The 26,453-nt window shown below is 40.1% G+C and overlaps 7 non-coding genes and 8 pseudogenes across 7 annotated transcripts; all 15 read right to left on the bottom strand.

Moving 5' to 3' along the window:
• Window positions 1–1,592: 1,592 nt before the first annotated feature.
• Window positions 1,593–1,742, bottom strand: LOC120043254 (annotated as a pseudogene).
• A 693-nt stretch (window positions 1,743–2,435) lies between these two features.
• Window positions 2,436–2,554, bottom strand: LOC120043242. The gene has a single exon (XR_005476367.1). It is a non-coding gene; the product is annotated as a 5S ribosomal RNA (ribosomal RNA).
• Window positions 2,555–3,260: 706 nt separating this feature from the next.
• Window positions 3,261–3,410, bottom strand: LOC120043259 (annotated as a pseudogene).
• A 693-nt stretch (window positions 3,411–4,103) lies between these two features.
• LOC120043241 lies at window positions 4,104–4,222 on the bottom strand. The gene has a single exon (XR_005476366.1). It is a non-coding gene; the product is annotated as a 5S ribosomal RNA (ribosomal RNA).
• A 707-nt stretch (window positions 4,223–4,929) lies between these two features.
• On the bottom strand, window positions 4,930–5,079 carry LOC120043258 (annotated as a pseudogene).
• Window positions 5,080–5,770: 691 nt separating this feature from the next.
• LOC120043247 lies at window positions 5,771–5,890 on the bottom strand. Its single transcript, XR_005476372.1, has one exon. It is a non-coding gene; the product is annotated as a 5S ribosomal RNA (ribosomal RNA).
• A 707-nt stretch (window positions 5,891–6,597) lies between these two features.
• Window positions 6,598–6,747, bottom strand: LOC120043253 (annotated as a pseudogene).
• A 7,090-nt stretch (window positions 6,748–13,837) lies between these two features.
• LOC120043252 lies at window positions 13,838–13,987 on the bottom strand (annotated as a pseudogene).
• Window positions 13,988–14,678: 691 nt separating this feature from the next.
• On the bottom strand, window positions 14,679–14,798 carry LOC120043245. Its single transcript, XR_005476370.1, has one exon. It is a non-coding gene; the product is annotated as a 5S ribosomal RNA (ribosomal RNA).
• Window positions 14,799–15,505: 707 nt separating this feature from the next.
• Window positions 15,506–15,655, bottom strand: LOC120043274 (annotated as a pseudogene).
• Window positions 15,656–16,346: 691 nt separating this feature from the next.
• Window positions 16,347–16,465, bottom strand: LOC120043257. Its single transcript, XR_005476375.1, has one exon. It is a non-coding gene; the product is annotated as a 5S ribosomal RNA (ribosomal RNA).
• A 706-nt stretch (window positions 16,466–17,171) lies between these two features.
• Window positions 17,172–17,321, bottom strand: LOC120043261 (annotated as a pseudogene).
• A 691-nt stretch (window positions 17,322–18,012) lies between these two features.
• Window positions 18,013–18,131, bottom strand: LOC120043240. Its single transcript, XR_005476365.1, has one exon. It is a non-coding gene; the product is annotated as a 5S ribosomal RNA (ribosomal RNA).
• A 5,387-nt stretch (window positions 18,132–23,518) lies between these two features.
• LOC120043273 lies at window positions 23,519–23,668 on the bottom strand (annotated as a pseudogene).
• Window positions 23,669–24,361: 693 nt separating this feature from the next.
• Window positions 24,362–24,480, bottom strand: LOC120043246. The gene has a single exon (XR_005476371.1). It is a non-coding gene; the product is annotated as a 5S ribosomal RNA (ribosomal RNA).
• Window positions 24,481–26,453: the final 1,973 nt, after the last annotated feature.

Genomic DNA, 26,453 nt, shown 5'->3' with positions numbered 1-26,453 from the left:
ATTTATGACATACAAATTCTGGACATTCTTTGAGTATGTGTCCCGGTTGAATACATAGTCTACATACCTTCACTTGGTTATCGTGGATCACTCGGAAATATTCAAATCCTTCTACAGTGTTGAATTTGGTTGAGTAAGGTAATGATTGCACACTGTCCGTAAACTTCACCTTACAAAATCTCGTCCCGTCCACAATGTCCGTTCCTGGCCACATCCTCCTCTTGATTGGTGTTGTTGCGTTCACATTCCATCCTTGTAATTTGTCATGTATTTCCTCATCCGTAATATATGCCGGCATGTTCAAAAAGGACACCACAAGTTCATCATTTCCCAGTTCTTTCGCCATTATTTGGCAGCTCTTTATTTTTAGCCCGTCTAGTAGTCTTTCTTTTCCTTTCGCGTGTGACATGGTTATTTCGTACTTATTTCTGTCCTTCATTCTACATCCCAATATCATTCCACATACTTCTTTTATTCCTCTCAGCAATTCCATCGTTGTTATTTTTTCTTCTCCAATAACTTCCACGTTCACCGTCAATTCTTTCTCATATTTTCTTCTCCTCAACTCTTCATTCGACGCTCTTTTTTCTCCGTTGTCCATTCTCATTGTTGTTGTTATTTTGATGTCGAAGCCATTGTATCCGTCCAATTATTTTACTTAGAATCCCCCAAACAGCTCACGCCGTTGGGGGATAAAAACGCAAATATTTACAAAGAAAATAAGCTACACTCCCCACACAAACTTCCAAACTTAAAGTATATAAACCAGCAAAACCAAAAACGATTTTCTCTCTACAAACAATTCACAAACAATCCAACACCTGCTGCTCACTCACTTCCTGAAACTTCCAAAAAGGGGCGTATTCAGGCTGGTATGGCCGTAAGCGAAGGTACATCTCTTGGTACACCATATAAAGTCAAAGTGAGTCTGATAAACAGACATTGCATTCTCACCAATTAGATAAGCAGCTTGAACTTTGGCTCACTCAAAAAGTGGAAGAAATTACATATACTGTAGCCATCACTTTTTAGCACAGATAGTTGGATGAAATACAAACAAACCTTGCTAACATTTCTAAGCGAGGGCACATATTTCAGCCTTGTGGGAAAAAACGGACAAATACAATGACTTCTGACAAATACATCATCAGCAACAGTTTCCCATGCAGCTATCCTACTAGCCACAATAAATACACAAAAGCTCTGGATGTTGAAAACCTATTGCATTGTTCTGTGCTAAGGAGGAACGCATGTATGGACAATTTCATATTGGAAGCGCATGGGGCGCGTATGACACATCATGACCGGGGGGGGTTAGAGTGGCTTCTCAACTATCTCTTGATTGAAGTACCAGCGTGGCATAAATACAATGCTGCATTTCGCAACATAATGTTTAGACAAAATGCCAACAATGTTTTGCTACAAACAAATGTTTCCACCTTTCGATTGGTCCACAAAGTCTCTTTCACAACTGACTTCAAAGATCTCCATAAGCACAGTCGGTTGACTCAAGTCATCCTTAAGCCTGCCGCCAAGCAACGGTTTATCATTAACAAAGATATCAGGGTAAAGCGCAAACGACCACTACCATAAATTTTGCAAACGACCACTACCATAAATTTTGCATTCGAGATTCCCACATTTGGAAAATTCAAAAGGGGTCAGCCCAGCCAGAGTGGAATGGCTGAGCCCCACACTGGGTCAACCACCTTCTTGATCACAGTATATCTTCTGCTTAGTGGAGGGCAAGTCTCTCCAGTGCCAACATTTTCCGCTAACGGGAACCACTTTTTGTTGTGATAATATCATATCACATCGACCTGCGTTAAATGCCGTTTAGGAATGCACTTGCACACAGAGTGGTGAAAAAGTAGTTTATTTTGTTTACTAGATTATATCAGTGAACCACTAGATTCCCATCATGCAACACTGTCGAAAAAATCACCAATTACTTTTTAATATCTTAACCTATCTGATATCACAAATGTTTGCGATATGACGAAATACAATCACATTCAGACACACACACACACACACAGACAAATGCATGAAACCAATTGATTTATTATCGATAACATCTCAGATTCTCTTGTGCTTTTGATTTACTCCATAAAAGAAGGGTTGTAATTCCAACATGGAAAACACAGGGCCATCAGACACCAGTCCAGTTCCACTCCTCACCAGCATTATTTCCTTTGATCATTTGAACAGGGCGAGGGAGCACAGAGCACACACAAGCTGCATTCAGTAACAATATTCTTATTTGTCTTATGCATAAAAGGCAGTTGCTCCCTGACAACACAAGGAACTTTGATCGTATTAAAAGGGCAGGGGAGACTAGCCCATAGAAGCTGCATTTAGTCAATTCAGCATCAAATGCTTACTACAAGGCAGTGTTGCTGATGAAATAATGCCACACCCCCTAGTGGACAAAAGGCTTACAGCACCTGGTATTCCCAGGCGGTCTCCCATCCAAGTACTAACCAGGCCCGACCCTGCTTAGCTTCCGAGATCAGACGAGATCGGGCATATTCAGGCTGGTATGGCCGTAAGCGAAGGTACATCTCTTGGTACACCATATAAAGTCAAAGTGAGTCTGATAAACAGACATTGCATTCTCACCAATTAGATAAGCAGCTTGAACTTTGGCTCACTCAAAAAGTGGAAGAAATTACATATACTGTAGCCATCACTTTTTAGCACAGATAGTTGGATGAAATACAAACAAACCTTGCTAACATTTCAAAGCGAGGGCACATATTTCAGCCTTGTGGGAAAAAACGGACAAATACAATGACTTCTGACAAATACATCATCAGCAACAGTTTCCCATGCAGCTATCCTACTAGCCACAATAAATACACAAAAGCTCTGGATGTTGAAAACCTATTGCATTGTTCTGTGCTAAGGAGGAACGCATGTATGGACAATTTCATATTGGAAGCGCATGGGGCGCGTATGACACATCATGACCGGGGGGGGTTAGAGTGGCTTCTCAACTATCTCTTGATTGAAGTACCAGCGTGGCATAAATACAATGCTGCATTTCGCAACATAATGTTTAGACAAAATGCCAACAATGTTTTGCTACAAACAAATGTTTCCACCTTTCGATTGGTCCACAAAGTCTCTTTCACAACTGACTTCAAAGATCTCCATAAGCACAGTCGGTTGACTCAAGTCATCCTTAAGCCTGCCGCCAAGCAACGGTTTATCATTAACAAAGATATCAGGGTAAAGCGCAAACGACCACTACCATAAATTTTGCAAACGACCACTACCATAAATTTTGCATTCGAGATTCCCACATTTGGAAAATTCAAAAGGGGTCAGCCCAGCCAGAGTGGAATGGCTGAGCCCCACACTGGGTCAACCACCTTCTTGATCACAGTATCTCTTCTGCTTAGTGGAGGGCAAGTCTCTCCAGTGCCAACATTTTCCGCTAACGGGAACCACTTTTTGTTGTGATAATATCATATCACATCGACCTGCGTTAAATGCCGTTTAGGAATGCACTTGCACACAGAGTGGTGAAAAAGTAGTTTATTTTGTTTACTAGATTATATCAGTGAACCACTAGATTCCCATCATGCAACACTGTCGAAAAAATCACCAATTACTTTTTAATATCTTAACCTATCTGATATCACAAATGTTTGCGATATGACGAAATACAATCACATTCAGACACACACACACACACACAGACAAATGCATGAAACCAATTGATTTATTATCGATAACATCTCAGATTCTCTTGTGCTTTTGATTTACTCCATAAAAGAAGGGTTGTAATTCCAACATGGAAAACACAGGGCCATCAGACACCAGTCCAGTTCCACTCCTCACCAGCATTATTTCCTTTGATCATTTGAACAGGGCGAGGGAGCACAGAGCACACACAAGCTGCATTCAGTAACAATATTCTTATTTGTCTTATGCATAAAAGGCAGTTGCTCCCTGACAACACAAGGAACTTTGATCGTATTAAAAGGGCAGGGGAGACTAGCCCATAGAAGCTGCATTTAGTCAATTCAGCATCAAATGCTTACTACAAGGCAGTGTTGCTGATGAAATAATGCCACACCCCCTAGTGGACAAAAGGCTTACAGCACCTGGTATTCCCAGGCGGTCTCCCATCCAAGTACTAACCAGGCCCGACCCTGCTTAGCTTCCGAGATCAGACGAGATCGGGCATATTCAGGCTGGTATGGCCGTAAGCGAAGGTACATCTCTTGGTACACCATATAAAGTCAAAGTGAGTCTGATAAACAGACATTGCATTCTCACCAATTAGATAAGCAGCTTGAACTTTGGCTCACTCAAAAAGTGGAAGAAATTACATATACTGTAGCCATCACTTTTTAGCACAGATAGTTGGATGAAATACAAACAAACCTTGCTAACATTTCAAAGCGAGGGCACATATTTCAGCCTTGTGGGAAAAAACGGACAAATACAATGACTTCTGACAAATACATCATCAGCAACAGTTTCCCATGCAGCTATCCTACTAGCCACAATAAATACACAAAAGCTCTGGATGTTGAAAACCTATTGCATTGTTCTGTGCTAAGGAGGAACGCATGTATGGACAATTTCATATTGGAAGCGCATGGGGCGCGTATGACACATCATGACCGGGGGGGGGTTAGAGTGGCTTCTCAACTATCTCTTGATTGAAGTACCAGCGTGGCATAAATACAATGCTGCATTTCGCAACATAATGTTTAGACAAAATGCCAACAATGTTTTGCTACAAACAAATGTTTCCACCTTTCGATTGGTCCACAAAGTCTCTTTCACAACTGACTTCAAAGATCTCCATAAGCACAGTCGGTTGACTCAAGTCATCCTTAAGCCTGCCGCCAAGCAACGGTTTATCATTAACAAAGATATCAGGGTAAAGCGCAAACGACCACTACCATAAATTTTGCAAACGACCACTACCATAAATTTTGCATTCGAGATTCCCACATTTGGAAAATTCAAAAGGGGTCAGCCCAGCCAGAGTGGAATGGCTGAGCCCCACACTGGGTCAACCACCTTCTTGATCACAGTATCTCTTCTGCTTAGTGGAGGGCAAGTCTCTCCAGTGCCAACATTTTCCGCTAACGGGAACCACTTTTTGTTGTGATAATATCATATCACATCGACCTGCGTTAAATGCCGTTTAGGAATGCACTTGCACACAGAGTGGTGAAAAAGTAGTTTATTTTGTTTACTAGATTATATCAGTGAACCACTAGATTCCCATCATGCAACACTGTCGAAAAAATCACCAATTACTTTTTAATATCTTAACCTATCTGATATCACAAATGTTTGCGATATGACGAAATACAATCACATTCAGACACACACACACACACAGACAAATGCATGAAACCAATTGATTTATTATCGATAACATCTCAGATTCTCTTGTGCTTTTGATTTACTCCATAAAAGAAGGGTTGTAATTCCAACATGGAAAACACAGGGCCATCAGACACCAGTCCAGTTCCACTCCTCACCAGCATTATTTCCTTTGATCATTTGAACAGGGCGAGGGAGCACAGAGCACACACAAGCTGCATTCAGTAACAATATTCTTATTTGTCTTATGCATAAAAGGCAGTTGCTCCCTGACAACACAAGGAACTTTGATCGTATTAAAAGGGCAGGGGAGACTAGCCCATAGAAGCTGCATTTAGTCAATTCAGCATCAAATGCTTACTACAAGGCAGTGTTGCTGATGAAATAATGCCACACCCCCTAGTGGACAAAAGGCTTACAGCACCTGGTATTCCCAGGCGGTCTCCCATCCAAGTACTAACCAGGCCCGACCCTGCTTAGCTTCCGAGATCAGACGAGATCGGGCAGTATTCAGGCTGGTATGGCCGTAAGCGAAGGTACATCTCTTGGTACACCATATAAAGTCAAAGTGAGTCTGATAAACAGACATTGCATTCTCACCAATTAGATAAGCAGCTTGAACTTTGGCTCACTCAAAAAGTGGAAGAAATTACATATACTGTAGCCATCACTTTTTAGCACAGATAGTTGGATGAAATACAAACAAACCTTGCTAACATTTCTAAGCGAGGGCACATATTTCAGCCTTGTGGGAAAAAACGGACAAATACAATGACTTCTGACAAATACATCATCAGCAACAGTTTCCCATGCAGCTATCCTACTAGCCACAATAAATACACAAAAGCTCTGGATGTTGAAAACCTATTGCATTGTTCTGTGCTAAGGAGGAACGCATGTATGGACAATTTCATATTGGAAGCGCATGGGGCGCGTATGACACATCATGACCGGGGGGGGGTTAGAGTGGCTTCTCAACTATCTCTTGATTGAAGTACCAGCGTGGCATAAATACAATGCTGCATTTCGCAACATAATGTTTAGACAAAATGCCAACAATGTTTTGCTACAAACAAATGTTTCCACCTTTCGATTGGTCCACAAAGTCTCTTTCACAACTGACTTCAAAGATCTCCATAAGCACAGTCGGTTGACTCAAGTCATCCTTAAGCCTGCCGCCAAGCAACGGTTTATCATTAACAAAGATATCAGGGTAAAGCGCAAACGACCACTACCATAAATTTTGCAAACGACCACTACCATAAATTTTGCATTCGAGATTCCCACATTTGGAAAATTCAAAAGGGGTCAGCCCAGCCAGAGTGGAATGGCTGAGCCCCACACTGGGTCAACCACCTTCTTGATCACAGTATATCTTCTGCTTAGTGGAGGGCAAGTCTCTCCAGTGCCAACATTTTCCGCTAACGGGAACCACTTTTTGTTGTGATAATATCATATCACATCGACCTGCGTTAAATGCCGTTTAGGAATGCACTTGCACACAGAGTGGTGAAAAAGTAGTTTATTTTGTTTACTAGATTATATCAGTGAACCACTAGATTCCCATCATGCAACACTGTCGAAAAAATCACCAATTACTTTTTAATATCTTAACCTATCTGATATCACAAATGTTTGCGATATGACGAAATACAATCACATTCAGACACACACACACACACAGACAAATGCATGAAACCAATTGATTTATTATCGATAACATCTCAGATTCTCTTGTGCTTTTGATTTACTCCATAAAAGAAGGGTTGTAATTCCAACATGGAAAACACAGGGCCATCAGACACCAGTCCAGTTCCACTCCTCACCAGCATTATTTCCTTTGATCATTTGAACAGGGCGAGGGAGCACAGAGCACACACAAGCTGCATTCAGTAACAATATTCTTATTTGTCTTATGCATAAAAGGCAGTTGCTCCCTGACAACACAAGGAACTTTGATCGTATTAAAAGGGCAGGGGAGACTAGCCCATAGAAGCTGCATTTAGTCAATTCAGCATCAAATGCTTACTACAAGGCAGTGTTGCTGATGAAATAATGCCACACCCCCTAGTGGACAAAAGGCTTACAGCACCTGGTATTCCCAGGCGGTCTCCCATCCAAGTACTAACCAGGCCCGACCCTGCTTAGCTTCCGAGATCAGACGAGATCGGGCATATTTTTTTTTTTTTTTTTTTTTATTATAAAAAAGTTTCAATTACAATATTTTATCAAATGTACAATACACAAAAACCGAGACTAACATAGGCAGGTGAACAATTCACCCCCTATCAAATCAAAGAACTCAAATAAATAAAATACAACAAAAACTAATAAAAGCCTAACATAAATTCCAATCTCACAAAACAGGCATGTTGAAATCAACTCTTCCGAACAACTATGAAAACCAATAAATTAATAAACATACCAATACTTTCAAAAATTATAAGTGATTCTTCCACCATCCACGTTTGAAATCAACCCACTCCCCTCCACAAAAGCTTCATCAAAACATTCCTTTCCATAACAATAAAACATATCTATATGCTTCTTTAACAATACTACAAAAATATCCCACACCCTTACCTTCTTCCCCTCAAAAAAAGCATAATTCCTCCTACAAAAAATAGCATACCTCAAGAAACTCAAAACAACATTCAACAAACCCACATTAACACCCTCACATTTACCAGACACGCCAAATAACACCAATTCATCCCACACATATTTTTTCAAAATATCACCCCCCCAGTTTCTATGAATCATTCCCTTTACTTTACAAAATAAATCTTTTAACTCCTTACATTCCACAAACAAATGCATTAAATTTTCCGGTGACTCACCACATAAGTCACATTCTCTATTTATTTCCCTATTGATTTGATGTAAAACCACTTTTGTATATATACGATTATGCCTTATTTTAAAATCGTTACTTTCACATTCCATACTATTATATTTTACATTTAAAGTTTTCCATATCTTTTTTACGTCCAAAGTCGGAAAAATTCCTTTCCAAACTTTCTCCGCAGCTGGCCTTTTCACATTTTTCTCTACCATTATTTTATAGAATCTTTTCACTGGGATACTAGATAAATGAGCCTTCTCCTTACTGTTACCAATAAACAAATTTGGAAAGACAAATAAATCTTCCCTAACAACTTCACTATTTATTAAATCCACCCATTTACTTGGTATACTTTCTTTTATCTTCTCATACATATTTCTCACTGTTCCCCTACCCACCTCTACATCCCATTCATGGATGGTATCAAAAATAGCTTCCTCAGGAAAAAAACCTGGAATTACCTCATATGTGTAATCTTTTATTTGTCTAAGACCTGCACTCATGAATACTTCACTATATAACACCTTTTCTTTGTACTTAAGTTTCTCATTCAGAAAAACAGGATGATTCATAATTAGGTCAATATGCCCACACTCATAATACACATTAGGCAACAACTCTGCCCATGCATTTAACACTTCTTTATAAAAATCTGGTACCTTTTCACACATTTTCCTTTTAAGACCCATCAACAAACCATTATCTTCACATCCACCACTCTCATCTAAATAGACTTTGAAAAAATGTTTCCAGCCATAATCTAAGCTGTCATACAAATATTTCTTTACTATTTTTATCCTAATAGCTTTTCTTTTAACATCCAAATCTACAAGTTTTAAACCTCCATCATCATAGTCTGCTATCAATGTTTTCTGCGCAATTCTAACACCTTTACCATCCCATATAAAATTAGACACCACATTATTCAATTCATTTAGAACCCACTCTGGCATGTCTAGAACTCCCAAAACATACACAAGTTTAGATGATACCAAAGCATTTACTACAATTATTTTACCTTTTAACTTTAATTTTCTATTTTTCCAGAAATTCAAAGTTTGCTTGATTTTATTGAGGATCCCTGTCCAAGTTATATCCCTTGCCTCTTTCTCCTCTACACCAATATGTACTCCCAGCACCTTCATAAAATCCTTAGCTACCTTAAATGGAATCTCACACTTATTTGCATTGATATCCCCAAAGAACATAATTTCCGTCTTCTCTATATTAACTTCAGCCCCCGATGCCTTACAATAGATATCTATGATTTTCATAATGCTTTCAATGCTACCTACATCCTTCACAGTAAAAGTAGTGTCATCAGCGTACTGATGTATAACACTGACACCACCACCTGGGATTCCAACACCCCTCACCTCTTTGTCTCCAAGTATTAAAACAGCTAAAGGTTCCGTAGAAACACTGTACAACAGAGCTGACAAAGGACAACCCTGCCTTACTGACCTCTCTATAGGGAAAGTATCTGTTAACACTCCGTTACATTTAACACAACTTTTTGCTCCACTATACAACAAGTTAATCCAAGATACAAATTTTGGCCCAAAACCAAACCTCTCCAAAGTCTGTAGTAGAAAACTATGTTCCACTTTATCAAAAGCTTTCTTAAAATCTAAACTTAAAACTATACCACCTTCATTTTTCATTTGATTAACAACATCTCTAATTGTACAAATTACATCGGCAACATCTCTTCCGGGTATTCCGTAGGCTTGTGTTGATGTAATAATACTTCCAATCACCATTTTCATCCTATTAGCCAAAACTTTAGTCAGTATTTTATAATCTGAATTCAGAAGACTAATAGGCCTATAATTTTCTAACTTTAACCTACTGCCTCTATTTTTAAACAAGATGGTTAACATACCAATTGACATAGACTCAGGGATTTCCTTATTCTCTTCCATATACTGAAAAACCTTCAATAAAATGGGTGCCAAAATATCCACAAAAGCTTTATAGAATTCATTTGTTAAACCATCCAAACCTGGACTTTTATTTCCTTGAGTGTTCTCAATTGCTTTCTTGATTTCCACAATTGAAATATCTTCATCACACATCATTCTATCTGCCTGAGATACTTTGGCACTGATTTTCTCCAACACTTTTGCAACACACACTTTGTCCACATCATTCTTTTTATAAAGATTTCTGTAAAAGGATTCAACTGAATCTAAGATGTCAACAAAATCATTTACCTTTACACCTTTTTCATTTTCTAATTCTACAATATAACTCTTAAATTTCTTTCGTTTTTCAAGCCCCAGAAAAAAGGAAGTACATTTCTCTCCCTCCAAGGCGTACTGTGCCTTACTCCTAACAATAGCCCCTAAACATTTCTTTTTTTCATAAAACCCTAGCTCTGCATGGATTTTCAAATAGTTCACAACATCATAGTCTGGATCAGCATCAGCCTTTTCAAGTTCATGTAACATCCTATTTCTAAGCATTTTTTCTTTCTGCTTATCTAAACGGTTACGATTTTTAGAGTACCTAATACTCCTGTTTTTTACTTTAACTTTCACTTCCTCCCACCATAAACACACATTCTCTTTTAACAGTACATTAGACATTTCATCCTCGATACATTCAACAATTTCCTTTATATAACTTTCTTCCTTTAACAGACTGGCATTTAAACACCAGACACCTCCCCCCCTCATCTCCACAGCAAAACCTATCTGAAATGACATTACTGCATGATCACTGTATGCTGTAAAATTATATGTCATCTTCTGAACCTGCTGTACCACATCTACCTTTGCTAAACATAAATCAATTCTACTTTGTTTTAGTTCATTTAACACCACCTGCCTTCTCGAAAACTCTCTTCTATTTACATTTTCAGCCCTCCATATATCTACAAGATTTTCCTTATTCATTAATTCCCGTAAAGCATTTCTAGACGAATCATGTCTGAAACTATCACATCTCGAGACATCCATTCTAGTACACTTCACGTTAAAATCTCCTACTAGTATACAGTTCTCTGAACACAGTGTTCTTAGGTTATTAAACATATCTCTCCTTTCCGCTTCAATATTCGAAGCATAAACATTAATTAGACGAAAAATGACATTTTGCACTTCAAACTCAATAACAATAATTCTTCCCTGATTATCTGCATATACCTGCTTGACATTTTTAACCACATCATTTTTTACCAAAATAGCCACTCCACATGTTTTATCACTTCCGTGACTACAAAAAATGAGCTCAGACCATTTGCTCTTAATTTCCAGCATTTTGGCGTCCGTCCAATTAGTCTCTTGAAAACACCACATGTCCGTTTCAACAGACACCAAAACCTGCTCCAATTTGTTCATATTTCTTAAACTGTTGCCATTTAGTGATGCAACTCTAATCATTGTTAATATATGCAGAAATATAGCCAAAAACAAACATGTCATTTCAAAATAGACTTTTTCTTTTTTCCAGATCCCGTCACCTCCTTAGCTTTCACTAATGCTCTCTTATTTCTAGCAAACCGCTGAAAATCCTCAATATCTATTTCTTCGTCTGACTCCTGACTTGTACTTGTAAGGGGAGCAACATCCAAGCCTTTTGTAAAACATTCTTTAACAGTGCCATCAACTCCAGTGGACCCAGCCCTCTCCTTGGTTTCATTTTCACACAGGTTTAAAGCTGGTTCAGGCACCTGAGAAGCACCCTGCACCATCTCTACCTGTGTATCCAATTCACCAATCATGTGCTGCTGCTCCACCTTGTCAGCAGCAGAGACCAAGACTGCGTCTCGAGTACTGCCAGAAGGCATTACATACTCTCCAAGCATATCTATAGCTGTCTCTGGAATCACCTGCGACACACTTTCCATATCACTCTCTTCCTCCCCCTCCATAGTCTCACTCCTCTCAACCTCTTCTTCAGTAATGAGGTCCAGTGTTTGCAGAAATAAGACATCCTTTTCCTTCTTACATTTACATCTGTCCTTAGGTCTGTCACACCTTCTACACATATCACCGATGTTCGAACATTCTCTGGCATAATGTCCTTGTTCACCACATTTATGACATACAAATTCTGGACATTCTTTGAGTATGTGTCCCGGTTGAATACATAGTCTACATACCTTCACTTGGTTATCGTGGATCACTCGGAAATATTCAAATCCTTCTACAGTGTTGAATTTGGTTGAGTAAGGTAATGATTGCACACTGTCCGTAAACTTCACCTTACAAAATCTCGTCCCGTCCACAATGTCCGTTCCTGGCCACATCCTCCTCTTGATTGGTGTTGTTGCGTTCACATTCCATCCTTGTAATTTGTCATGTATTTCCTCATCCGTAATATATGCCGGCATGTTCAAAAAGGACACCACAAGTTCATCATTTCCCAGTTCTTTCGCCATTATTTGGCAGCTCTTTATTTTTAGCCCGTCTAGTAGTCTTTCTTTTCCTTTCGCGTGTGACATGGTTATTTCGTACTTATTTCTGTCCTTCATTCTACATCCCAATATCATTCCACATACTTCTTTTATTCCTCTCAGCAATTCCATCGTTGTTATTTTTTCTTCTCCAATAACTTCCACGTTCACCGTCAATTCTTTCTCATATTTTCTTCTCCTCAACTCTTCATTCGACGCTCTTTTTTCTCCGTTGTCCATTCTCATTGTTGTTGTTATTTTTGATGTCGAAGCCATTGTATCCGTCCAATTATTTTACTTAGAATCCCCCAAACAGCTCACGCCGTTGGGGGATAAAAACGCAAATATTTACAAAGAAAATAAGCTACACTCCCCACACAAACTTCCAAACTTAAAGTATATAAACCAGCAAAACCAAAAACGATTTTCTCTCTACAAACAATTCACAAACAATCCAACACCTGCTGCTCACTCACTTCCTGAAACTTCCAAAAAGGGGCGTATTCAGGCTGGTATGGCCGTAAGCGAAGGTACATCTCTTGGTACACCATATAAAGTCAAAGTGAGTCTGATAAACAGACATTGCATTCTCACCAATTAGATAAGCAGCTTGAACTTTGGCTCACTCAAAAAGTGGAAGAAATTACATATACTGTAGCCATCACTTTTTAGCACAGATAGTTGGATGAAATACAAACAAACCTTGCTAACATTTCAAAGCGAGGGCACATATTTCAGCCTTGTGGGAAAAAACGGACAAATACAATGACTTCTGACAAATACATCATCAGCAACAGTTTCCCATGCAGCTATCCTACTAGCCACAATAAATACACAAAAGCTCTGGATGTTGAAAACCTATTGCATTGTTCTGTGCTAAGGAGGAACGCATGTATGGACAATTTCATATTGGAAGCGCATGGGGCGCGTATGACACATCATGACCGGGGGGGGTTAGAGTGGCTTCTCAACTATCTCTTGATTGAAGTACCAGCGTGGCATAAATACAATGCTGCATTTCGCAACATAATGTTTAGACAAAATGCCAACAATGTTTTGCTACAAACAAATGTTTCCACCTTTCGATTGGTCCACAAAGTCTCTTTCACAACTGACTTCAAAGATCTCCATAAGCACAGTCGGTTGACTCAAGTCATCCTTAAGCCTGCCGCCAAGCAACGGTTTATCATTAACAAAGATATCAGGGTAAAGCGCAAACGACCACTACCATAAATTTTGCAAACGACCACTACCATAAATTTTGCATTCGAGATTCCCACATTTGGAAAATTCAAAAGGGGTCAGCCCAGCCAGAGTGGAATGGCTGAGCCCCACACTGGGTCAACCACCTTCTTGATCACAGTATATCTTCTGCTTAGTGGAGGGCAAGTCTCTCCAGTGCCAACATTTTCCGCTAACGGGAACCACTTTTTGTTGTGATAATATCATATCACATCGACCTGCGTTAAATGCCGTTTAGGAATGCACTTGCACACAGAGTGGTGAAAAAGTAGTTTATTTTGTTTACTAGATTATATCAGTGAACCACTAGATTCCCATCATGCAACACTGTCGAAAAAATCACCAATTACTTTTTAATATCTTAACCTATCTGATATCACAAATGTTTGCGATATGACGAAATACAATCACATTCAGACACACACACACACACAGACAAATGCATGAAACCAATTGATTTATTATCGATAACATCTCAGATTCTCTTGTGCTTTTGATTTACTCCATAAAAGAAGGGTTGTAATTCCAACATGGAAAACACAGGGCCATCAGACACCAGTCCAGTTCCACTCCTCACCAGCATTATTTCCTTTGATCATTTGAACAGGGCGAGGGAGCACAGAGCACACACAAGCTGCATTCAGTAACAATATTCTTATTTGTCTTATGCATAAAAGGCAGTTGCTCCCTGACAACACAAGGAACTTTGATCGTATTAAAAGGGCAGGGGAGACTAGCCCATAGAAGCTGCATTTAGTCAATTCAGCATCAAATGCTTACTACAAGGCAGTGTTGCTGATGAAATAATGCCACACCCCCTAGTGGACAAAAGGCTTACAGCACCTGGTATTCCCAGGCGGTCTCCCATCCAAGTACTAACCAGGCCCGACCCTGCTTAGCTTCCGAGATCAGACGAGATCGGGCAGTATTCAGGCTGGTATGGCCGTAAGCGAAGGTAACATCTCTTGGTACACCATATAAAGTCAAAGTGAGTCTGATAAACAGACATTGCATTCTCACCAATTAGATAAGCAGCTTGAACTTTGGCTCACTCAAAAAGTGGAAGAAATTACATATACTGTAGCCATCACTTTTTAGCACAGATAGTTGGATGAAATACAAACAAACCTTGCTAACATTTCAAAGCGAGGGCACATATTTCAGCCTTGTGGGAAAAAACGGACAAATACAATGACTTCTGACAAATACATCATCAGCAACAGTTTCCCATGCAGCTATCCTACTAGCCACAATAAATACACAAAAGCTCTGGATGTTGAAAACCTATTGCATTGTTCTGTGCTAAGGAGGAACGCATGTATGGACAATTTCATATTGGAAGCGCATGGGGCGCGTATGACACATCATGACCGGGGGGGGTTAGAGTGGCTTCTCAACTATCTCTTGATTGAAGTACCAGCGTGGCATAAATACAATGCTGCATTTCGCAACATAATGTTTAGACAAAATGCCAACAATGTTTTGCTACAAACAAATGTTTCCACCTTTCGATTGGTCCACAAAGTCTCTTTCACAACTGACTTCAAAGATCTCCATAAGCACAGTCGGTTGACTCAAGTCATCCTTAAGCCTGCCGCCAAGCAACGGTTTATCATTAACAAAGATATCAGGGTAAAGCGCAAACGACCACTACCATAAATTTTGCAAACGACCACTACCATAAATTTTGCATTCGAGATTCCCACATTTGGAAAATTCAAAAGGGGTCAGCCCAGCCAGAGTGGAATGGCTGAGCCCCACACTGGGTCAACCAACTTCTTGATCACAGTATCTCTTCTGCTTAGTGGAGGGCAAGTCTCTCCAGTGCCAACATTTTCCGCTAACGGGAACCACTTTTTGTTGTGATAATATCATATCACATCGACCTGCGTTAAATGCCGTTTAGGAATGCACTTGCACACAGAGTGGTGAAAAAGTAGTTTATTTTGTTTACTAGATTATATCAGTGAACCACTAGATTCCCATCATGCAACACTGTCGAAAAAATCACCAATTACTTTTTAATATCTTAACCTATCTGATATCACAAATGTTTGCGATATGACGAAATACAATCACATTCAGACACACACACACACACAGACAAATGCATGAAACCAATTGATTTATTATCGATAACATCTCAGATTCTCTTGTGCTTTTGATTTACTCCATAAAAGAAGGGTTGTAATTCCAACATGGAAAACACAGGGCCATCAGACACCAGTCCAGTTCCACTCCTCACCAGCATTATTTCCTTTGATCATTTGAACAGGGCGAGGGAGCACAGAGCACACACAAGCTGCATTCAGTAACAATATTCTTATTTGTCTTATGCATAAAAGGCAGTTGCTCCCTGACAACACAAGGAACTTTGATCGTATTAAAAGGGCAGGGGAGACTAGCCCATAGAAGCTGCATTTAGTCAATTCAGCATCAAATGCTTACTACAAGGCAGTGTTGCTGATGAAATAATGCCACACCCCCTAGTGGACAAAAGGCTTACAGCACCTGGTATTCCCAGGCGGTCTCCCATCCAAGTACTAACCAGGCCCGACCCTGCTTAGCTTCCGAGATCAGACGAGATCGGGCGTATTCAGGCTGGTATGGCCGTAAGCGAAGGAACATCTCTTGGTACACCATATAAAGTCAAAGTGAGTCTGATAAACAGACATTGCATTCTCACCAATTAGATAAGCAGCTTGAACTTTGGCTCACTCAAAAAGTGGAAGAAATTACATATACTGTAGCCATCACTTTTTAGCACAGATAGTTGGATGAAATACAAACAAACCTTGCTAACATTTCAAAGCGAGGGCACATATTTCAGCCTTGTGGGAAAAAACGGACAAATACAATGACTTCTGACAAATACATCATCAGCAACAGTTTCCCATGCAGCTATCCTACTAGCCACAATAAATACACAAAAGCTCTGGATGTTGAAAACCTATTGCATTGTTCTGTGCTAAGGAGGAACGCATGTATGGACAATTTCATATTGGAAGCGCATGGGGCGCGTATGACACATCATGACCGGGGGGGGTTAGAGTGGCTTCTCAACTATCTCTTGATTGAAGTACCAGCGTGGCATAAATACAATGCTGCATTTCGCAACATAATGTTTAGACAAAATGCCAACAATGTTTTGCTACAAACAAATGTTTCCACCTTTCGATTGGTCCACAAAGTCTCTTTCACAACTGACTTCAAAGATCTCCATAAGCACAGTCGGTTGACTCAAGTCATCCTTAAGCCTGCCGCCAAGCAACGGTTTATCATTAACAAAGATATCAGGGTAAAGCGCAAACAACCACTACCATAAATTTTGCAAACGACCACTACCATAAATTTTGCATTCGAGATTCCCACATTTGGAAAATTCAAAAGGGGTCAGCCCAGCCAGAGTGGAATGGCTGAGCCCCACACTGGGTCAACCACCTTCTTGATCACATTATATCTTCTGCTTAGTGGAGGGCAAGTCTCTCCAGTGCCAACATTTTCCGCTAACGGGAACCACTTTTTGTTGTGATAATATCATATCACATCGACCTGCGTTAAATGCCGTTTAGGAATGCACTTGCACACAGAGTGGTGAAAAAGTAGTTTATTTTGTTTACTAGATTATATCAGTGAACCACTAGATTCCCATCATGCAACACTGTCGAAAAAATCACCAATTACTTTTTAATATCTTAACCTATCTGATATCACAAATGTTTGCGATATGACGAAATACAATCACATTCAGACACACACACACACACAGACAAATGCATGAAACCAATTGATTTATTATCGATAACATCTCAGATTCTCTTGTGCTTTTGATTTACTCCATAAAAGAAGGGTTGTAATTCCAACATGGAAAACACAGGGCCATCAGACACCAGTCCAGTTCCACTCCTCACCAGCATTATTTCCTTTGATCATTTGAACAGGGCGAGGGAGCACAGAGCACACACAAGCTGCATTCAGTAACAATATTCTTATTTGTCTTATGCATAAAAGGCAGTTGCTCCCTGACAACACAAGGAACTTTGATCGTATTAAAAGGGCAGGGGAGACTAGCCCATAGAAGCTGCATTTAGTCAATTCAGCATCAAATGCTTACTACAAGGCAGTGTTGCTGATGAAATAATGCCACACCCCCTAGTGGACAAAAGGCTTACAGCACCTGGTATTCCCAGGCGGTCTCCCATCCAAGTACTAACCAGGCCCGACCCTGCTTAGCTTCCGAGATCAGACGAGATCGGGCATATTCAGGCTGGTATGGCCGTAAGCAAAGGTACATCTCTTGGTACACCATATAAAGTCAAAGTGAGTCTGATAAACAGACATTGCATTCTCACCAATTAGATAAGCAGCTTGAACTTTGGCTCACTCAAAAAGTGGAAGAAATTACATATACTGTAGCCATCACTTTTTAGCACAGATAGTTGGATGAAATACAAACAAACCTTGCAAACATTTCTAAGCGAGGGCACATATTTCAGCCTTGTGGGAAAAAACGGACAAATACAATGACTTCTGACAAATACATCATCAGCAACAGTTTCCCATGCAGCTATCCTACTAGCCACAATAAATACACAAAAGCTCTGGATGTTGAAAACCTATTGCATTGTTCTGTGCTAAGGAGGAACGCATGTATGGACAATTTCATATTGGAAGCGCATGGGGCGCGTATGACACATCATGACCGGGGGGGTTAGAGTGGCTTCTCAACTATCTCTTGATTGAAGTACCAGCGTGGCATAAATACAATGCTGCATTTCGCAACATAATGTTTAGACAAAATGCCAACAATGTTTTGCTACAAACAAATGTTTCCACCTTTCGATTGGTCCACAAAGTCTCTTTCACAACTGACTTCAAAGATCTCCATAAGCACAGTCGGTTGACTCAAGTCATCCTTAAGCCTGCCGCCAAGCAACAGTTTATCATTAACATACCTTAAGGGAAGTGTGAGACGGGAGCCGTATGATCGGTGAAGATTCTCCCATTGCGAATGTACGGTCCCTTACTAGACGTCCGACTTCGTCTCAGAAAATCGCGGACGGCGTCGGGCCGAGGGCGGGGGGGAGCTCTTTCAGGAAGTCATCGAAGAAATCGTCTCGGACGTTCGGTCACCGTTTTATAAAAATAACAAATTTTTGACTTGGACTCCGCATTCTCGAAAATTCCCACAAGGGGGCAAATAAATCATATTGCAGGCGCACGAACACGGGGCAAACGAGCGCGGCCTTTTTTCCTAAACGGAAAATATTTCGAAGACGAAACTCGGCGAGCGTAGGTTTGGAGTAAAGGGAAGTTGGCCCCGAACAAGATGGCGTCGAGGCCTCTGCGCTTTTTGAGTTATGGCCATTTTTCTGGGATTAAAGGTCAAAAACGCAAAGTAGGGTGCAATTTGACCGCTTCACGTCAAAGTACATAAGCATACGGTGTCAGGAAAAAAAGAACCAGCCGTTTATCTATCGTAATTTAAGAGAAATCGTACATTGTCCATTTGGTGATGTTCACGAAGAGGAATTTTTTTTTCAAAAAATTCACAGATCCAGTTGCAGTTTGTTCACACGAACATTTTTAAAGTGGGTCTCGAAGCTCTGCGAGAATTCTGTGATTTTATGTGATTTTATGAAGTAACACACACTCATTTAACCCTCTGTTAATAAGTCAGTTCTTAACATAAAGACTTAAAACTCAATATTAAATAAGAGCCTACCCCAAGGAGGGTATGTGTTCACGTTCAGCTTCCTATGTCAACTGGAAGTACCTTAAAATGGTGCATAGGGTCAGGTTTGAAGGGTAATAAAGGTCAGATCTTTTCAAAACTTCACTTGTGTGATTAGACAACCCTCATGAAGTGTAATCAGTCATTTTTCCCAACAGATGTCAAAGAAAAGCTCTCTCACACAAACACACACACACACAAAAAGGAAGGATGGAGTGAAAAAGTACGGTGCTTAAAGACACACAAAGCCTGCAATGGCATGACTATTATCTCCAGGCCGTGCCGAGTTCAACGAGATGCCCCGCTTGACCGTAGCTCGCTCGGTCTGAGCGCAGCGACCGTTACAAGAAAATGGACCCAAATGACCTTTTGACCTCATGTCAATTTTATTTGCTTTTGGGAGACAGAGAGAGAACCGTTAAGGTTAGAAGCACAATTTCACCTCAGGAATGTTCTTAAGGTCCTCCCGATCTGTGCAAGCCTAACCTTGACCTTGTGGCATTAACCCTTAACAGTTAAAAGCTGGTGTTTACATCAAACAATTTACAATGACATGTCGCTCCATAGGAATACATTGACTGCACCTCTCAATTCAACCTGAAGCCTATGTGGGTTATGAATGTCTTATGAACCTGTCTTTGATGTCAGTCCATCAGGCCACCATGAGGTCTACCTGTGTCGATTCTAAGCTTCCTGGAGCAACCGGAAGTGGTTAAATCACCCTAAAAGTGTTTGCCATAGCCAACCTGCAGTTTGAGAGAAATAGTGCATTCAGCCCTATGTAAATCAGTCAATTTTTAACATACAGACATAAAACTCAGGATTCTGTAAAAGCATACTCCAGTAATGATAAGTGTTTACTTTTAGCTTCCTGTGCAAACCGGAAGTGCCTTAATTGGTGTCAAATGGGCTGTTTCAAAGGGATAAAAATGTCAAATCTTTCCAAAACTTCATATATGTGAATAGACAACCCTCCTGAACTGTAAATCAGTCATTCATCCCATCAGATTAAAAAAAAAAAAAAAACACACCCACACAGAAATGATGGAGGGACACACTGAGGGGCTAAGAGGCAGACAGTGCCTGTAGTAGTTAGTTTTGTTCCAACTTTTAAAGAACCGTCAGACCTAGAGTTCTGAAACTTTACAAACCTGTTCTAGACCTCAGGTCGATTGTGCACGGTGAGTTATGTGGCTCTAGAAGGTTCTCAGACCGATAAACAGCCTCGTGTATTTGCAATGTTTTCAATTCATTTTGAGCTCAACGAAACTGGCGACATTTAGAAAAGTCCCAGAGTCTCAAGACTAGGTGCATTGAAACCGGCTCGGCCCATAGAGATGGACCTCAACGATTCTGTCCGATTGCTCATTCAAGCACCCCGTAGCAAGGCATGGAAAAAAGTGGATTTTCAGCACCAATTAGGGTTTTGCTCGGGCACCGAATGACCTATCGAGCCGAAACTTGGGATTCCAGGTCGCCTCACATAGGGCTAAACATAATGTGAATATTGGACCCGCAGCTAGAACATAACTACGTATTATTTGTTTTATTATGGTTTAAATAGAAGGCGCTGTGAATTTTGGGCCTGCTCTGAAATATGTGATAGTTGGCTTCTAAAGGAGTTGGTAAAAGTGAGTTTGGTGTCAGATGGTATCAGTTTGGTGTCTGAATATATCTAATTGACTGATGGACACCGACTTGCTACTTGACTTTTGTACATTTGCAATATGTTTCAACGGGGGGGTACCATCACAAAAAGCGACATGATGAAATTTAACACAACGAGCGATGGAGAGGAACCACTATCACTGCCCGACCATCCTGAGGTCATCAGGACGTTGACTTTTGCATTTCTAAAGTATTTAAGAGAATGTACGTTACATTTGCAATATGATTCAACATCACATCATATTGCAAATGCACGTTAGATTTGCAATATGATTCAACACATCATATTGCAAATGTAACAGTGTGTGTTATGTTTGCAATATGATTCAACACATCATATTGCAAACGTAACAGTGTGTGTTATGTTTGCAATATGATTCAACACATCATATTGCAAATGTAACAGTGTGTGTTATGTTTGCAATATGATCCAACACATCATATTGCAAACGTAACAGTGTGTGTTATGTTTGCAATATGATTCAACACATCATATTGCAAATGTAACAGTGTGTGTTTGCAATATGATTCAACAGTGTGTTATGTTTGCAATATGATGTGATGTTTTTCACTGTTGAATCATATGCAAATGTAACGTGCATTCTTTAAATAAACCCTATGTGGGTTATGAATGTCTTATGAACCTGTCTTCAATGACAATCCATCAAGCCACTATGAGGTCTACCTGTGTTGATTCTAAGCTTCCTGGAGCAACCGGAAGTGATAAAATCACCCTAAAAGTGTTTTGCCATACCCAACCAGCAGTTTGTGATATATAGTGCATTCAACCCTTTGTAAATCAGTCAGTTCTTAACGTATAGACTTAAAACTCAGGATTCTGTAAAAGCATACCCCGATCAGGATAGGTATTTACTTATAGCTTCCTGTGCCAACCGGAAGTGCCTTAAAATGGGGTCATAGGTGCTGTTTCAAAGGGTTAAAAAAGTCAGATCTTTCCAAAACTTTAAGTGTGTGATTAGGCAACCTTCATGAACTGTAAATCAGTCATTTCTCTAAACAGATGTCAAAGAAAAGCTCACACACACACACACAAGTCCAAACTGTTCGTGCACCTGGTATTTTTTTGGGGTTACCAGGTGCCATGTTTCAAGATGGTTGAAATTGCATTTAGGGAGCATCCAGACCTTCATACCCGCTCTGGGAGCACTATTCTACGGCCAAAAATCAATGGGGGCTGGCCTGAGTGTTTTATGGAGGTTTTCACAAAAACTCAGAAAATATTCTGTTTTTTTTCTGGAAAATATTTTATGTTTTTTCTTCTCGAGTCAATGGGGTACGGCCTGAGTGATTTATGGAGGTTTCCAAACAAAGTCAAAAAATATTCTATGTTTCATGTTTTGGGTTACCAGGCGTCATTTTTCAAAACGGTTTTAAATGCTTTTAGGTGTCATCCAGACGTCCATGGGAGCACTATACTACGGCCCCAAATCAATGGGTGCTGGCCTGAGTGATTTATGGAGGTTTGGGGGGTGATACGTTTTTTCTAATTTATTCACATTTTTGACTTCGTATTAAATCAGATTGCAAATGCACAAAACATATTCCTTAAGTACAAGTAAACATTTATAAAAAATTATGACAGTAAAATGTGACTAAAGTATTTTCATACAGTTCTTATACATGTGTAATTGACATAAAAATCGAAAGAATTTCAAAAAACGGTCCAGAAAGCACTTTTTTAAAGGGGGTGATAAATTTTTTCCAAATATTTGACATTTTTGACTTTTGACTTTTGACTTCCTATGAAATCACATTCCAAATGCACAAAACATATTCCTTAAGTCCAAATAAAAATGTCCAAAAAATTATGTTAATAAAATTTGACAAAAGTATTTTCATACAGTTCTTACACATGTGTAATTGACATAAAAATCGAAAGAATTTCGAAAAACGGTCCAGAAAGCACTTTTTTAAGGGGGTGATAAGTTTTTGCCAAAACTTTCAAAATTTCAAAATTTCAAAATATGACTCTTGGGTCTTGACTTGCGTTACAGTAAGCCTATGAAAAATTAAGATGGAACACACTCGCCCACTATAGGATTTTTGGGGTGTTACACAGCTCATTTACAATATGGCATTTGTCATCAACTTTGGACGAAACAGCGCCGGATGTAATGTGAAATCCCACACAATCCCATCGTGTATATGGTCCGCTCGGTGCCAATAAGTTGCCATGTTATTTTGTACAATTGAGGGGGTACTTCCCTTACAAAGATATCAGGGTACAGCGCAAACGACCACTACCATAAATTTTGCAAACGACCACTACCATAAATTTTGCATTCGAGATTCCCACATTTGGAAAATTCAAAAGGGGTCAGCCCAGCCAGAGTGGAATGGCTGAGCCCCACACTGGGTCAACCAACTTCTTGATCACAGTATCTCTTCTGCTTAGTGGAGGGCAAGTCTCTCCAGTGCCAACATTTTCCGCTAACGGGAACCACTTTTTGTTGTGATAATATCATATCACATCGACCTGCGTTAAATGCCGTTTAGGAATGCACTTGCACACAGAGTGGTGAAAAAGTAGTTTATTTTGTTTACTAGATTATATCAGTGAACCACTAGATTCCCATCATGCAACACTGTCGAAAAAATCACCAATTACTTTTTAATATCTTAACCTATCTGATATCACAAATGTTTGCGATATGACGAAATACAATCACATTCAGACACACACACACACACACAGACAAATGCATGAAACCAATTGATTTATTATCGATAACATCTCAGATTCTCTTGTGCTTTTGATTTACTCCATAAAAGAAGGGTTGTAATTCCAACATGGAAAACACAGGGCCATCAGACACCAGTCCAGTTCCACTCCTCACCAGCATTATTTCCTTTGATCATTTGAACAGGGCGAGGGAGCACAGAGCACACACAAGCTGCATTCAGTAACAATATTCTTATTTGTCTTATGCATAAAAGGCAGTTGCTCCCTGACAACACAAGGAACTTTGATCGTATTAAAAGGGCAGGGGAGACTAGCCCATAGAAGCTGCATTTAGTCAATTCAGCATCAAATGCTTACTACAAGGCAGTGTTGCTGATGAAATAATGCCACACCCCCTAGTGGACAAAAGGCTTACAGCACCTGGTATTCCCAGGAGGTCTCCCATCCAAGTACTAACCAGGCCCGAGCCTGCTTAGCTTCCGAGATCAGAAGAGATCGGGCATATTCAGGCTGGTATGGCCGTAAGCGAAGGTACATCTCTTGGTACACCATATAAAGTCAAAGTGAGTCTGATAAACAGACATTGCATTCTCACCAATTAGATAAGCAGCTTGAACTTTGGCTCACTCAAAAAGTGGAAGAAATTACATATACTGTAGCCATCACTTTTTAGCACAGATAGTTGGATGAAATACAAACAAACCTTGCAAACATTTCTAAGCGAGGGCACATATTTCAGCCTTGTGGGAAAAAACGGACAAATACAATGACTTCTGACAAATACATCATCAGCAACAGTTTCCCATGCAGCTATCCTACTAGCCACAATAAATACACAAAAGCTCTGGATGTTGAAAACCTATTGCATTGTTCTGTGCTAAGGAGGAACGCATGTATGGACAATTTCATATTGGAAGCGCATGGGGCGCGTATGACACATCATGACCGGGGGGGTTAGAGTGGCTTCTCAACTATCTCTTGATTGAAGTACCAGCGTGGCATAAATACAATGCTGCATTTCGCAACATAATGTTTAGACAAAATGCCAACAATGTTTTGCTACAAACAAATGTTTCCACCTTTCGATTGGTCCACAAAGTCTCTTTCACAACTGACTTCAAAGATCTCCATAAGCACAGTCGGTTGACTCAAGTCATCCTTAAGCCTGCCGCCAAGCAACAGTTTATCATTAACATACCTTAAGGGAAGTGTGAGACGGGAGCCATATGATCGGTGAAGATTCTCCCATTGCGAATGTACGGTCCCTTACTAGACGTCCGACTTCGTCTCAGAAAATCGCGGACGGCGTCGGGCCGAGGGCGGGGGGGAGCTCTTTCAGGAAGTCATCGAAGAAATCGTCTCGGACGTTCGGTCACCGTTTTATAAAAATAACAAATTTTTGACTTGGACTCCGCATTCTCGAAAATTCCCACAAGGGGGCAAATAAATCATATTGCAGGCGCACGAACACGGGGCAAACGAGCGCGGCCTTTTCTCCTAAACTGAAAATATTTCGAAGACGAAACTCGGCGAGCGTAGGTTTGGAGTAAAGGGAAGTTGGCCCCGAACAAGATGGCGTCGAGGCCTCTGCGCTTTTTGAGTTATGGCCATTTTTCTGGGATTAAAGGTCAAAAACGCAAAGTAGGGTGCAATTTGACCGCTTCACGTCAAAGTACATAAGCATACGGTGTCAGGAAAAAAAGAACCAGCCGTTTATCTATCGTAATTTAAGAGAAATCGTACATTGTCCATTTGGTGATGTTCACGAAGAGGAAATTGTTTTTCAAAAAATTCACAGATCCAGTTGCAGTTTGTTCACACGAACATTTTTAAAGTGGGTCTCGAAGCTCTGCGAGAATTCTGTGATTTTATGTGATTTTATGAAGTAACACACACTCATTTAACCCTCTGTTAATAAGTCAGTTCTTAACATAAAGACTTAAAACTCAATATTAAATAAGAGCCTACCCCAAGGAGGGTATGTGTTCACGTTCAGCTTCCTATGTCAACTGGAAGTACCTTAAAATGGTGCATAGGGTCAGGTTTGAAGGGTAATAAAGGTCAGATCTTTTCAAAACTTCACTTGTGTGATTAGACAACCCTCATGAAGTGTAATCAGTCATTTTTCCCAACAGATGTCAAAGAAAAGCTCTCTCACACAAACACACACACACACAAAAAGGAAGGATGGAGTGAAAAAGTACGGTGCTTAAAGACACACAAAGCCTGCAATGGCATGACTATTATCTCCAGGCCGTGCCGAGTTCAACGAGATGCCCCGCTTGACCGTAGCTCGCTCGGTCTGAGCGCAGCGACCGTTACAAGAAAATGGACCCAAATGACCTTTTGACCTCATGTCAATTTTATTTGCTTTTGGGAGACAGAGAGAGAACCGTTAAGGTTAGAAGCACAATTTCACCTCAGGAATGTTCTTAAGGTCCTCCCGATCTGTGCAAGCCTAACCTTGACCTTGTGGCATTAACCCTTAACAGTTAAAAGC

Source organism: Salvelinus namaycush, unplaced genomic scaffold (genome assembly GCF_016432855.1).
Source record: "Salvelinus namaycush isolate Seneca unplaced genomic scaffold, SaNama_1.0 Scaffold880, whole genome shotgun sequence".
NCBI classification, from domain to species: Eukaryota; Metazoa; Chordata; class Actinopteri; order Salmoniformes; family Salmonidae; genus Salvelinus; species Salvelinus namaycush.
This window is presented reverse-complemented; position numbering and strand designations above follow the sequence as displayed.